At 41.7% G+C, this 13,730-nt stretch overlaps 1 protein-coding gene across 1 annotated transcript in view; it reads left to right on the forward strand.

Moving 5' to 3' along the window:
* Positions 1 to 13,730, forward strand: part of akap6 (A kinase (PRKA) anchor protein 6) — a 161,663-nt gene that overhangs the window by 21,189 nt on the left and 126,744 nt on the right. The window lies entirely within an intron of this gene.

Consider the following 13,730-nt stretch of genomic DNA (forward strand, 5'->3'; position numbering starts at 1 on the left):
GTTATCTTGTGACCTGTGCTGGTCAATCAGGTGCCCGTGGACTGCATCTTAAAGCCACATATGAAAGGTCTTCCTCTGACTCTACTCTGTGCATGCTTAGTTGTAGTAAACAGCTGGCAATGGCACGTGTTTCGGAGGAGAACCACGGTTGTCTACCCACCCCCGAATTGGCAGTGGTGTTTGCACATGAACTCGGCTGCGGTTTGGCCATTTCAAATTAGGGTGTGGTCTGCCTCACATTGGGCGCAAGCAAATAAACAAATGAATATTTACTGGTTTTTAATAAATACTGGTTTACACATAAGTCTGAATGACCACATTCTCTTCAGATGGTAAGATGAAAAAACACAGAACATAAACCAAAGATGGCGGCCGCAGTTTTAAAAAAAAACACTTGTCCATTTTGCGTGTGTATGCAATGTTGCTATTGGCTGGTGTAGCAAAATGTCCAGTGGGGAGAATTATTTATTGTGGTACTCAAGCATTTTTGATGATGTAATTGGAAGGAAAAAAACATGCCGCCCCACCAAGGCGTAACTTGGATAGTATACCTGGATAGTACACCTGCCCTCCTGATATGGGTGGTCATACTGTAGAACAAGTGAACTCCTTCTCAGACAAGTTCACAGACCTGTGTTGGGTGTATTGATGAATTTATACAAAAATGAGGAGGAAAAATGTTTTTATGAACTATTGGAATCAGTGAATTTGTTCAACAACAGTGTTTTGGAAAGCCTGCAGCAGTGCTGCCAGATTGATGCACTGTCAAAGCAATATAGTAAGTACTGCTGTACATGACTTCAGATAGCCTGTCCAGCTTTGTGAGAATAAATGCTAGGCTCGGCCTAAGACCCAATGCAACATGACTGTCCTGTTAGTATTTTGAAGCCAGCTAGTTGGATCAAACTCTACAGTGCAATAACATAATTTTTTGTGGTCTTTGGGGTGGGATGTTCTCTCTAAATCCATAGGATTAGAGCACAGCGACCAGCACTGAGATGGAGCTAAATATATCTGGGATTCAAGACAGTTTCAAGCTGATAAGTTGTAGGAGTCAATCAGAGAGGGGCTTGGGGTCATTAGAATCTTACAGTTCTGAGCCTAGTCAGGAATAAAATAGATTAATCAGCTGTGGGACAGAGATCCCATTGATTCTGGCAGAAGAGTATGGGTGAGAACCACTCTCAGCCTTCTGATTATTTAGGAGATGCTTATAAGTAATATAAGCATGGTTGTGAAGTGCAAGTTTTACTAGTGACCGCAGTGTCATGTTGAACCAAGCAGAATATGTAGAATGTGTAGTAATGTAGTCTGGAAAGCAAGGCAACTGTGTGATTTCTAACCAGGAGGTGCTCAGTAGTCTTGTTATTTATATAAGGGAATTATGGAATTGGGTGGAATGGTGCTGTGTGGACCCATTGAGGATAGTGTAATCAGGAACTCCTTCAGAATGAAGTTATGTTGAAGCATTGGGAATAGTGCACGACGTGATGGAAAGCTAGAATACTACACAGGAAGTAATAGCCTATGTCAGAGTAATTCTCGCCTTCCCACTTTTGATCATAGAGACTGATGCAATTCTGTTATTTAATTTTGATTCGTGGACATATATTACACAGATAGCATGACATTACTGTGAAATAGGCAATAGCTTTGAAACAGCTCATTGCCTTTATTGTCTCTGCATTAATTTAAGTTGTTGGAAAAGGTAAAAAGTAAAAGGTATGTGAAATTGAACGCTCCACATTAGGGAGGAGATAAGAGCTGTTATGCAGTCTGTTATTATAAGCCTGTCAATTTGAGGATTTACAAGCATAGCATTTATTCACAGAGTATTCCACAGAAACCATCAAAAGTACAGTACACTCTCACAACGAGGGTAGGTCATGCACTGGTAAAACTAATGTTCCAAAAAAGTTGTGTTATTAATGCATATTACATTTGATAGCATTTATTTCAGTTCACAAAAAGGTATGCTGTCCTAAGTAGTACTTTTAATACTAATTTGCGCTCATGTACACATGTGGAATATATCTGCATATCTATGATCGCTTTAATGATGTTATATTATGGTACTGCTACTGTGATAGTTCTGTTGTGGTTAAAAAACATGAATTATTTTCACTCAGCCCATAGCCTTGTAGCCATGTTCTGCAGCAAGTTCGGTGGATTTTAAAACTAACAAGTATCATGGTTGTAATCTGAAAATAAGATATGCAGAATGTTCCATTATACAGTATCTAAGATTTGTTGACACAGACTAGACCTAATAAGCTGACATAAAGCCATTGCAGTTTTTTTTAATGAAGGTTTGTTCCAAAGTTTTTGTCCTAATTAGATTTTTAGTCATCATATTCATTCAAACCACGCAAGAAATCCTGTTCTGTTAGCATCAGTAACATTAATTTCCAGATATGTCGGACAGCATGACATTGTTCTGCTGATTAGTTTTATGGTTATAGCATCTTGTCATTGTCAGATGAATCATGGGTATGCCTTTGTCATTGTGGCCGGCTGCACGTAGCTGGCTTTTCTCTATCTAATTAGCTACTGTATTTGGCTGTCTCTGCCACTATGACCATGGTGTCTGTTTATTCTCTCTTTGAACAGAGTAATCTTAACTGGCACTGAACAAATCCACCAATGAGTACTAAAAATTAATTCTGGTCAGTTAAATAATCACAGTTAAATTCAGACCATCTTTTGAGACACACTTGATATTCTTATTTTTACCATACATTCTAATTTGTTGCTTTGAAGTTGAGTTGAATTTATAGTCAGTACATATTTTTATCTGTTGACTAGAACTGAATCTGGAAGAATAAACCTGAAGTCCACTGTATTTTCAGCAGATCAGAACAACCAAATATTTTCACTTTGTTTTATTTTATAATTACAATCATGTGTTCACATTTTTTTTTGTCTTTTTAGCATTGAGCATTGCAGGTTTTTCCATACAATTATTTTTCTTAACAGCTGGTTGTGTTGGAATGTACTCCAGTTTGTTCGTATTCCTGTAGAAAGGCACATCCCAATAAATGTAGGCCTATCTGTATTTTCTGTCAGTACAGTTTAAGCTGATTAACCAGTGTTGGGTTACTTTACAAAGGTAAGTCTGGTGCTGATTAAAAATTACATGACTGAAAATGTAATTACTCATCATCAGTTGGATTACTCAAAATGTGTCCAGTCTCATTAGCCACTTTCATATGTATATTCTAGAATATTGTGTTGGAAAAATACAGTAGTTTGTATGATTTGGACGAGGGTGTGTATTTATGTGCGTGCATGTGTGTGCGTGCGTGTGTGCGCACATGCGTATGTGTGACAATGATGTAATGATGTGATGTAATGAGATGTAAGCTCGTACTGGTACGTGCACTTACTGGGTGACGTACAGTAGCGAGTCACGTGGCTCTTGAGAGGCATTTTCAGTTTGTGTCTTGCATACATTGTCATTTGTTCTCTCTTGGCCTTTTGTCTTAGAGCAGCACACAGGTTTACGAGCAGTCTGGCAGAGTCTGTCCTGTCACATCCCAGAATTCAGTGTAATGTGCTGTGATGTAACTGCCTTACCAGCTCAGCTGACTTTGTCTCCAGCCCTAGTTCTGCCTCTGCCTCTGCTGAAGATTGAGTACAGATAAACTGAGGCAAACAGTTATTACCTCACACCAAGCTGTAATTCCAGTAGTGTGGTGTCCTGGGGGATGCACCAACTGGTGAGATCGCTACCACAGACAACCACCTAAATGGTCTAAACGCCACAGCCAGAAAGTAGCCATGCTGTGATTATCTGTGACAGTGCCTCTCCATTCAGTTCATGGCAAGCCTGTTCTGTTACAGTAATTTGATACTTTGTTTTTTAAGGCTCTTTAGCGATGATGTCACTATATGTGGTGTGATGTCATTCGGGGAAGTGTTGGGAACACTTTCATGACACTTGTTACATGTTCCCCTATTCCAGCACTTTTTTGTAATTTGTATTTGTCCTAATACTGTGGCTTGTTCTTCTGCCTAGTTGGCTTTGCAGAGGTTAGGTCAGAATAGTGTTCACTGTGTGAACTAAACCGTGTTCTTGGCTAGAAATAGCTGTACAAAATAAGTATTGTATCTTATTGAACCTGTGTTTAGTAGTTGTCCATGACCACGAAATGCACTTTTTGTACGTCGCTTTGGATAAAAGCGTCTGCCAAATAAATGGAATGTAATGTAATGTAACTTGGGATAGTAGAACAGATGTTTCTCTCTGGCTGGCACTGCCAGTTCCTTTCTCAGGCAAAGGCACGCCGCTGCCCTCTAGAACAGCAAGGACACAGCCGCTCACATGATGAGTGCTGCAGGTGTTTATGGTGCCCACAGGAGAGACCAGACTGCTCTGTCATTTGGCATCAATTGTAAAGCGCTTTGGATAAAAGCGCTATATAAATGCAGTCCATTTACCATCCATTAGGAGAAATGAAGATATGAAGGCAAAAAAAGAAAAAAAACTCTGGACTTCTGAATTCATCAGTGTGGATTCCATTTCTTAATTCATTCCATTTTTACAAATTGTACATGTCTACTTGTACATTTCAACTTAAGACATTCATAACCAATTCTAAAACAATACAATGTAATGTGAATGCATATTAATTTTGCATAGAAATTATGAAGACCAATATCTTTGTTCTCTGTATTTTACATTATAATAAGGAGAACATTTTTTTTTAGTTAAATGGCCTATTTATATTATTTTTAACTGAAGGATTTTTACAATTATATATAGCTTTTATGTGGCCTACTGTTAGGGGGTGGGGTCAGCTGGGTACTGCTGATCTTAGGCTGAAACTCTCTGTTAATTTAAAAGGACATTAACTGAGTTAACCTTCAGAATATGCCAGTTCTATCTCAGTGGTTGCTTTGATACAATAAACTCTGCGATGACTAGGATGAATGTGAATATGAACATACACTAGCGAAAGATCCTGGGCGTTGTCTCCCCAGCTGCTTTCAAGGTCTGAATGGAGCCGGTTGCCCCCGGCGACAGTGTGACGGACGGGTTGTTTCCCATGGGGCACAAGGCAGATTATTTCTCTCGCTGGTGCATGCACAAGAGCCACTCTTGCTCTGTGTATTTACAGTTCTGCAGAGCAGGGCGGGTAACAAGCGAAGGTGGTGGGGGAAGGGTTGCAGGGGGCCGGTGGGGGGGGTGGGGGGGAGTGGGGGGAGGAGCCACAGCCTCCACATTAATGAACAGCACTGAGGGACAGCCTCCAGGTAATTTAGCTTTTTATTTATTTATTTTTTTTGCAGTTGTGCTGGGAAACGCAGTGCGGCGGTGGTAACAGCTGGAAGCAGGTCTTTTTTTAGCCTCTCCCCAATCCGGCGGCGCGTGCATTACACCTCTGCATTCCAAATGACTCACGGCCCTCTGCTTTCCGACAGGGATCACCTCTCGTTACTTTCACCTGGGGGCGCCTCACTTAGGCACCGTGTCCTCGGTAATGAGGTCAGCCTAAAGCAGCTTTTAAGCCCCGCCTCTTTGTCCGTAGGGAGGGAAGGGAGACGGTGTTTCCACAGCCTTAAATGGCTGAAACGCTGAATCATCGCCAGAGATCAGACCAGCTGAAGCCTTCTCTCCCTCTTCCTTGCAGCTGCTGTGACTTCTGCGAAATGACTGTACAATTACATTGCTGCACGGCCGTACAATTGCATTAGAGCTGCATCATTCTGACCCTTATGAGTGGATAATTACCCACACCCAAATGGACTCTGTCTGCCTTGACCTTTTGATGATGGATGTGTTGGCGGTGGGAGGGGTGGTGGTGTGGGGGGTGGGGGTGATGGTGGGTTGTACAGAAATGCTCTCATCTTTATTAATGGAAGGTAGGATGCTGTTTAAAGGGCACTTAGGTCTGCTCTCTGAATAAGAATAATAAAGCAAAGTAGTTCTCAGTTTTATATGTATCTGATTGGAGCTTAGAATAAATGTTAGGTTTTCCTAAATATTAAATCGTGAATCCCATGTGGTGTGTTTAAACACATCAATCATATGCTAAGTCAGTGGCTGTGTTTGAAAATGTACATACTACAAACTGTATTTCTAGTATGTACTGGCAAACATACCATGTATGTACATGGCTTCTTGATGTATTTCAAATGCCGTAAATAATGTTGCAATGTATTAATACTGTAATGTAGGAAATAAACAACACCTGTAAATGATTTCTAACTGGTTAATTATCTGATAATGCTATATAACTATATTATGAATGAATACCATAGCTAGAATGTCAAGAAGACAATGAACATTGACACTTGTAGCTAGGGAGATAGCTGCCTTGCTGCCTTCCTGATGTAGCTAGTTAGCATTGCTTAGCTTGCTTAGTGTATTTTCTTCCTCTCAGTAAAGACTAAACATTTGTATAAGAGGGGCTATGAAAAATGCTTCATACCCTGCTTATGGGTGGATTGGACTATCAAAAAAGTTGGTAATGACATCTCAAAAAGGGGAGTTTGTAGAGTGTGAGGATGGAGCAAAATAATGGATTGTGATGCAGTCCTTGAGCTTGGGAACTGTACTTAATATGGCAGCTATGAACTTGCGTACTTCTTTGCTGCAAGCCTACGATAATGTGCTGACATGCATTTTGGAACATCCTCTAATGAAGCTCCACTGATTGATTTAACTTATCTTATTTGTACCACAAGATTAGCTCCTGTTTCTGACCCTGACTCTGCCCCTGCTGCAGCTTGCGGTCGCTGGCCTGTTTGTGCACATGTGCAGTGGATGGGTAGTTTGCTATTCTCAAGCACTCCACAGGTAAGAAAAGGCAAAAGCCAGTCAAATAATGCTATTGATATTTGGGCTCACTAGCTTAACGCTTGGGATGTCAAACCAAATGCTTTCCCTAGCCAAATTTCTTGATTAAACCACCCAAAATGCCATTATAGTATGAGCTCTATAAGTAGGTGCATGAAACTCTTGTGTAGAAAGAGTTTATATTTTCCACAAATAGTTGTGTTTCTTTTCTTACTTCTTTTCAGAATTTTGCATTTTGTTGCACGGCAGCCCACAGTGCAGGCCCAGCTACGATCCTGGGGCTTTGGCCGTGGTCCCCTTATTCACAGACCGGCGTGCTGACAGATATTCCCTTTCTTCCATAAAGTGGCCGGTTGTTGCAGAGAGGAATTCTGAGAATGCCGTCTCCTGAAGCGGGGTGTTATTGAAGTGTGACCGATTCCTTTGTGTGGCGGCGACGTCCCTCTGGGCGAGGAAGACGGTGAGGTTGCTGCTCGGGCCCGGCACAAAGCAGGGGAAAAAATCCATTATCGGCATCGTCATTAGCCAGACAGTGAAGTTATGGCAGGACGTTTCCCAACCAATTACAGCGAATATAGTCGCAACGTGACCTGAATATCGTACTGTAGTGTGAAAGATTGTATGGCTGTGGTTATGATTAGACATCACCTCAGGATTTGTGTGTTTTTTTTTTTTTTTTTAACGGATAATTATGTATATGCAGGGGACTCATAACCCATAACCCTTTTCACCCATGCAACCTTATGCTGAAATAATATGGACCTTGACCATTTAAGGGTCATGTAAGTTGCCATTATAGAAAAGCTCTGGCAATTTGCCAACTCCAGACCATGTGCTGTAACTTTAGTGGAAATGTTCTATTTCTGTGTTAGTGTGAGAAAAGCCATAACTTAACAGATCAAGCCTGCTAAACTTCACTTGTTTCTTTAAGACATCCATACAGCTACATTGTATCTTCAAGAAGTAAACTGAGCATGTACACTAAATAAATGATAGGCCATACTAACTACATATACAGTACTGTCTGTCACTGTCATACTGTACATTCAAGTCATTTAGTTACACAAAAGTTTCTAAAGTCTGTAGGTATACAGTATGTGCATATTGAAATGGCCATTAGCTGTTATGATTCACTTTTTCATCACTAGCAAGCTACTAAACGTTAGCTAGCTTCTCTGGCTAATGAGCTAAAGTTAACAGAATCATAACTTGTGGGGTCTATATATGTATATCTTAGTTATGATCCTGACCTATACAAATCACACTGTTGGTTCTTTTCAAGTATTTGACCGCTGGTCGTTCAGACAGAAATTACTGGCACCTTCATATGTGAATGCTGTCAACCTATTAATACATGGGATAGTTCTTGTGAGCAAGAGAAGCCACTAGCAGTACTGGAAAAGTTGCCAAGTCCCATGTCTGAAAGCTGCTAATGAAATGGGTTTTAATCTTTTTAATGCCCAGTTTGTGTTGTTTTGTGTGCACTGAATAGTAGATTTCTGCACTGCACTGAATGGTAGATTTATGCAGTAAGACATTGCATTGATTGTTCTAATTAATTACACGACATTACAGGCATTTAGCAGACACTCTTATCCACAGTGATTTACACAACTTTATTTTCTTTTTACATACAATCCATATAGAGAGCTGGAAATGTACTGAATAAATTCAGGTTAAGTACTTTGTTCAAGAGTATAATGGCAGTGTACCAGCAGCAGCCTTACCAGCCCAGTTCCTTTACCACTATACTGCACTGACGCCCTTTCTCTGACCTTTAGCACAGTAAGTTCTTTGCTGGAGTATTCCAACTGAAGTACCAAGGGTGCAACAGAAGTGCCATATATGAGATTTAAATAGGACTTCAGAGCTCAGCGCACGGTCATTGCTGTGGAGAAAAGGAGAGGTTTGTACACAATGTTTGTACACAGGAGAGATTTACAGCAACATCAGAGCCATGAGCGCATGACAATAAACCCACTGAGGAAGGGCGTCACCGGGCAGAACTTGTCCTCTGATGAGGTTTAGGCAGAGAGAGTCCTACATTTGCTTTGTTTTGTGTCGCATTATAAAAAGCCTTTCATCTCCTGCATGATCAGATCCAGTATGAAGGATGATGAGTAATCTGTAGGGCCCCTGGCAGGACAGCTGGAAAAGCAGGAAGTAGACTGACACTTGAGTACGGCGCCTGGGTGGGATGAGGCCATTATGGAGCCATTAAACCGATGCGTCTCCACACTGCCATGGGGGAAGCTGATGGGCAGGGGGCTCCAAATTTAAGGCCCTGCTTTTGGGTCAGTGGGAGGACTGATCCCACAATTCTCCTGTGACTGTCTAAGACTGGTATTGTCAGCTGTAGCCCTGGAAAGCCCTAGGCCATGTTGGTCTTTGTGTTCACTTGAAAAAGAAAAGTAACAGTAACCAAATACACCAAGTGAAATGACATGGCGGAGTAATTAACTGTATAGGAGATCCCTGGTCTAAGCGCACTGAATCAGTGGTAGAATTGTACAGTAGGTTATAGCTCAGGGAGCAAGTGGGAGTCTCCATCCACTCTTATGATTTCAGGGGGCTGTGCCTACCCTGGTTGGCTCCACCCACCCATGCTCCTCCCACATCAGGGTTGGAGACCTTTGGCCCATTGGTCCAGAAAGCACAGCACGCATCAATCAAACTTGGCATATCTCACAGGAAGAGAGCTTTTAATGAAATCTCTTTAAGAGTCGAGCAGCCAAGCCCCTATAGTAAAAGACAGGAAAACAAAAAACCTTAGTAATCTCATTCCACAGTATAATAGGGTGGACCTGTGTGAGCTCGGCTGAAAGGGCCGGGCTGCGTATGGAAGGATTGATGGAGGCAGGCTGTGATGTGAAAGAAAGCAGCTGGGTCTAATGTGATTTTCACTGGCACTAATGGAGTAAGACCTCACCGGACCACGCATGTCCTTAAAAAGAAGACGGTGAAATGATGGACTTCATACTTTACGGCTGCCATTTTACATTTTAACCTGAGTTTTGATCCAGTGGCCAGAACAGGAGATTGAGTGGACTGTGCTCATGTGAAAAACAACAAAAACCTCTAACAGCAATTTGTTTTTCCTGTTCACTGGGCTCACATCTCTCTAAGACATCTTTGGCATTTGAAATTAGGTTAGCTGCACTAGCTAGAGTCTTCATTTTTGTTAAAGTTACATCCCTTTTTTTACATCTTTTTCTCTATGATATAGTCAGATGTGGGATGGTGGGACATTTGCACTTTATTGAATCATAGTCTCATCATGAGAATCATAAGAATAATTAGTTTCTAATTTCTGTGGAACATAATGGCAATAATTGTGGAAAAATTAAAGGTAATGGCTAGATGCGGATGCTACAAAGCCTTGCATTCTCATATCTTCCACAGGGCAAAATCATATTTTGCCCAAATTATGATGTGAGTGCAAAATGCTAATTTTTCAATGTTCACTGTTACAGCTTTGCATTGTTGAAATCAAAAGGGAAAATTTCATAATTAATGGTCAACTTCCTGAATTATTTATCCGCCGACATTTTGTTTTAATCCTACCAGTTTTATCAAAGCTGGCATGAAGCGTATGAAGGAAAGGCTGCGAGCTGGTCGGGGGTTTGACCCTCGTCCACAGACACCACGGGGGGCTTGTGAGCTACCGTAGGATGGCGCAGGGCCGTTTCAAACGGGCGGTTTCCCGCTCGTGCCTCGCCGTTGGCCTTCATTACGCTTTACGCATCTGATGGATTGCTTTCATTCGGAACAAGCCATCCCTGGGCTGATCTGTGGGGGCAAGAGGGTCTGATTTAACTGGGGCTTGATGTTTGCGCGTTGACGATGCCCTTTAGGGTGGCGGAAATCGCGGGGTCTTTATCATCCTCTGCACACCACATTTGAAATGGCTTCAGATTTCTACACGGTAATGTGCTAAATATCGGCGAATAACGAAATATCATTTGTGAAAGACGGGCAGTGCTCTGAGGCTTTCTGAGGTAGAATGCTTTTGCGGTTTGCAGGGGATGGGGTGTGGACAGCGATCCGCTCGGAGGCCATGGTATCTGAATCCATTCCTCCACCCGAAGCATTGATTTTCTTCTTCTGTGTCAGATAAAGCCCGGGGTCCTGGTGGAAATGTAACCTAACCTATCGCTGTGTGGAAATGAGAGGGCCTTTAAGCCTTGTGTGCCAGTTTAATGCACTGACTGAAACCCCCTCTCGGACCGGTGGTACAAGCGATTAGGCTTCACCTCGATCTCAGCAACAGAACACAACTGACGTAGTCAGACTGGCAAGGGCCAGTGTTGTGTGGACATTCTTAAGAACAAAATGTGACTGTCTGATTGCATTGCCTGTTGTTGTTGATGAAGACATTCGAGTTTAGCAATGCTGTAAATAGATTCTGGTTGTGTAAGTATGCAATATGTACAGTTCACATGAAATTAAAGCAAGATGCATTTAAAAACACTAATAGTTTACTGTTGCAGGGCTTTGTGTTGTATGGAAGCACTCAGTAGTGTTTGACTGTTTTCTCCCTTGGCTCTCCCTTGGACTTACTGGCTAAACACCTCTGTGAAAATGACATAATATTTGTGCATTTGCCAAATCTGCTTTTTCCTCACTGTACGTCCTTCCAGGAAATCCCTTAATTTGTCACCTCCGTAAATCTCTCTGCTCTATTTAAAGAGTACTATTGTTCCTCAAGAAACAGTCTTTCTGTGTATTGTACCTATATTTAGCCTGAAACACTTGTCATTTACATTGACAACCTGAAAATCAGTGTGAGTATGAAATGGACACCTTCACCCTTCCCACTCACTAGTTACAGGCAACAACAATGAAAAACAAACTAAAGCAGCAAAGACAAAAGAAAGCAAAACCCAGTTGGCCAGCTGTTCAGTTGACCAGTTTCTTGTTCTGTCTTTTTGTTGGGACAGACGAAACTCAAACAGACTCACCCTCTTGGTGTGTACTCCCGGTCTCGGCCCCGAACTGTGGTGAGGAACACACCCTTAAGCACCTGGGCTGATTGGTTAACGCAACCCAGATGCGTGTGCTCTCTCCACCACCCGACGTTGCCGAGACCAATCCGCTTCATCGGCGGATCGAATGTGACAATTACCAACATTATTATGCAGGTCCATGAGAGCGAATAGCTTGTACTGCTTGACCTACGAGAAGGGAAGAAGGATCTGCATGATGTGAAAACTGATATTCATGTTTAGCATTGTGAATATACTATATTAATATAATGCTGCTGTATAAGTGGCTTTTTTGAGCTATTTGAAATGTATGTTCTTGCTTTAAAGCACAATTGGCATGCCTGAATGCCCTATGCCAATTGTAAAGCAGGCTGGTCTTCAGAAAGCATCCTTAATTGTACGTATAACTGTTTAGGTCAATGAAAAACACCCTCAAAAATGAAAAAGAAAACAAAAACAATAATCCCCAGAAAGTGCACTATCACTTTATAAAGCATGGCACCTTCTGTGGCACAATGCCATCTTCTGCACTGGGAAGTGTTTTCTTTAGTTTGAAGGAAAGAGTGCCCCCTAATGGCCCAGAAGGCCAACCTCCAGCAGCCATATTTCCGAGAGGTCTCCCATCCTAGTAGTAAACAGGCCCAGCCCCATTCAGCTACAACTGTTAAACATGAGAAGGAACAGAACGTTATGGCTGCTAGCATTATAAATTAGCGGTAGTTCTTTTTAGTTGCATTTGTGAGGTTTTTTTGAGCTGTTGGCTAATAATGATTTCTTTCTTAAAATGAAACTGCGGTCTAAGAAAGGAATTATTTTCCACACCCTCTGTGGGAACAGAATAATAGTGTCTTTTTTTTTTCCTCTGTATGATTGTTATGAAATACTGAATAAATGCAGAGATTCCAACGGTAGCCCATAAACCTTACTTTACCCTTGAAGTAAGAGATTCCATTAATTAGTTTGGCCTCTTTCAGACATTATCAAATTCACGGGATAATGGTGCCATCTAGTGGAGTATGTCAATTCAGCATTAACTGTGACTTTTCAAGTCAATATTTCTCCACGTTTTCTGCAGCAGTGCCCCTTGCGGTGATGTGATGATTTGCATTTATGGCATTTAGCAGAAGCTCTTATTCAGAGCATCTTGCAGATGAATGTTTTACTGAAGCAATACAGGTTAAATACCCTGCTCAAGGCTACAGCAGCATTTGCGACTCCTGGGAATTGGACCTACTACCTTTGAATTGCAACCCCAGTTCCCTAACCGTTATGATACATTGCTTAATAACAAGATAATTAATGCCTCCTATATCTGAGAACCTTGTCGCATTGGCAAGTTGTAAGACTTTGGCCTGTTCAGTATTGTGAAAAGGTCCTGAAAGATAGCTGGAGCAGATTACAAAAAAAAGCAGCACACGTTGCCTCCATATGTTACTTGTAAGTCACAAAAGTGCATATTGCATAAAATAGTCATTTTATAAAAGTGTAGAATGAGAGCGTGAATATTTTATTAAAGAAACAGATGAACCAGTTGTACGAGACACTTTAATGCCTTTCGTCTGGCTGTATTTTGTCGGAACTAGCCGGGTCATTTGAACCAGCCGCATGAGGAAACGGTTGCTCACACAGGCTGTACCGATCAGGCCTTTCAAAAAGAATACATTTCAGTCGCGTGGTAATGTGACCGACATTTCCAAAAACGAATCGCCAGTAATTACTGAACGCATTGCAGTAGCCGTCCAGCTAATGGGCTGCGGAGGCAAAGGGGAAGAACGGGGGGATTATAAAAAGGCAACGGCTGACCACAAACGGATATTACCACGGGAAATGGTGCCGTTGTGGATTGGAAGTTGCTGGCCGTGCAGCTTATTTCTCCCTCAAATGTGATGGAATGAGGTTTATGTTTCCTAGATTTGTAAGGAGCAGACTTTGCTGTAAATAAA

This window comes from Anguilla anguilla, chromosome 1 (assembly GCF_013347855.1).
Source record: "Anguilla anguilla isolate fAngAng1 chromosome 1, fAngAng1.pri, whole genome shotgun sequence".
Classification (NCBI taxonomy): Eukaryota; Metazoa; Chordata; class Actinopteri; order Anguilliformes; family Anguillidae; genus Anguilla; species Anguilla anguilla.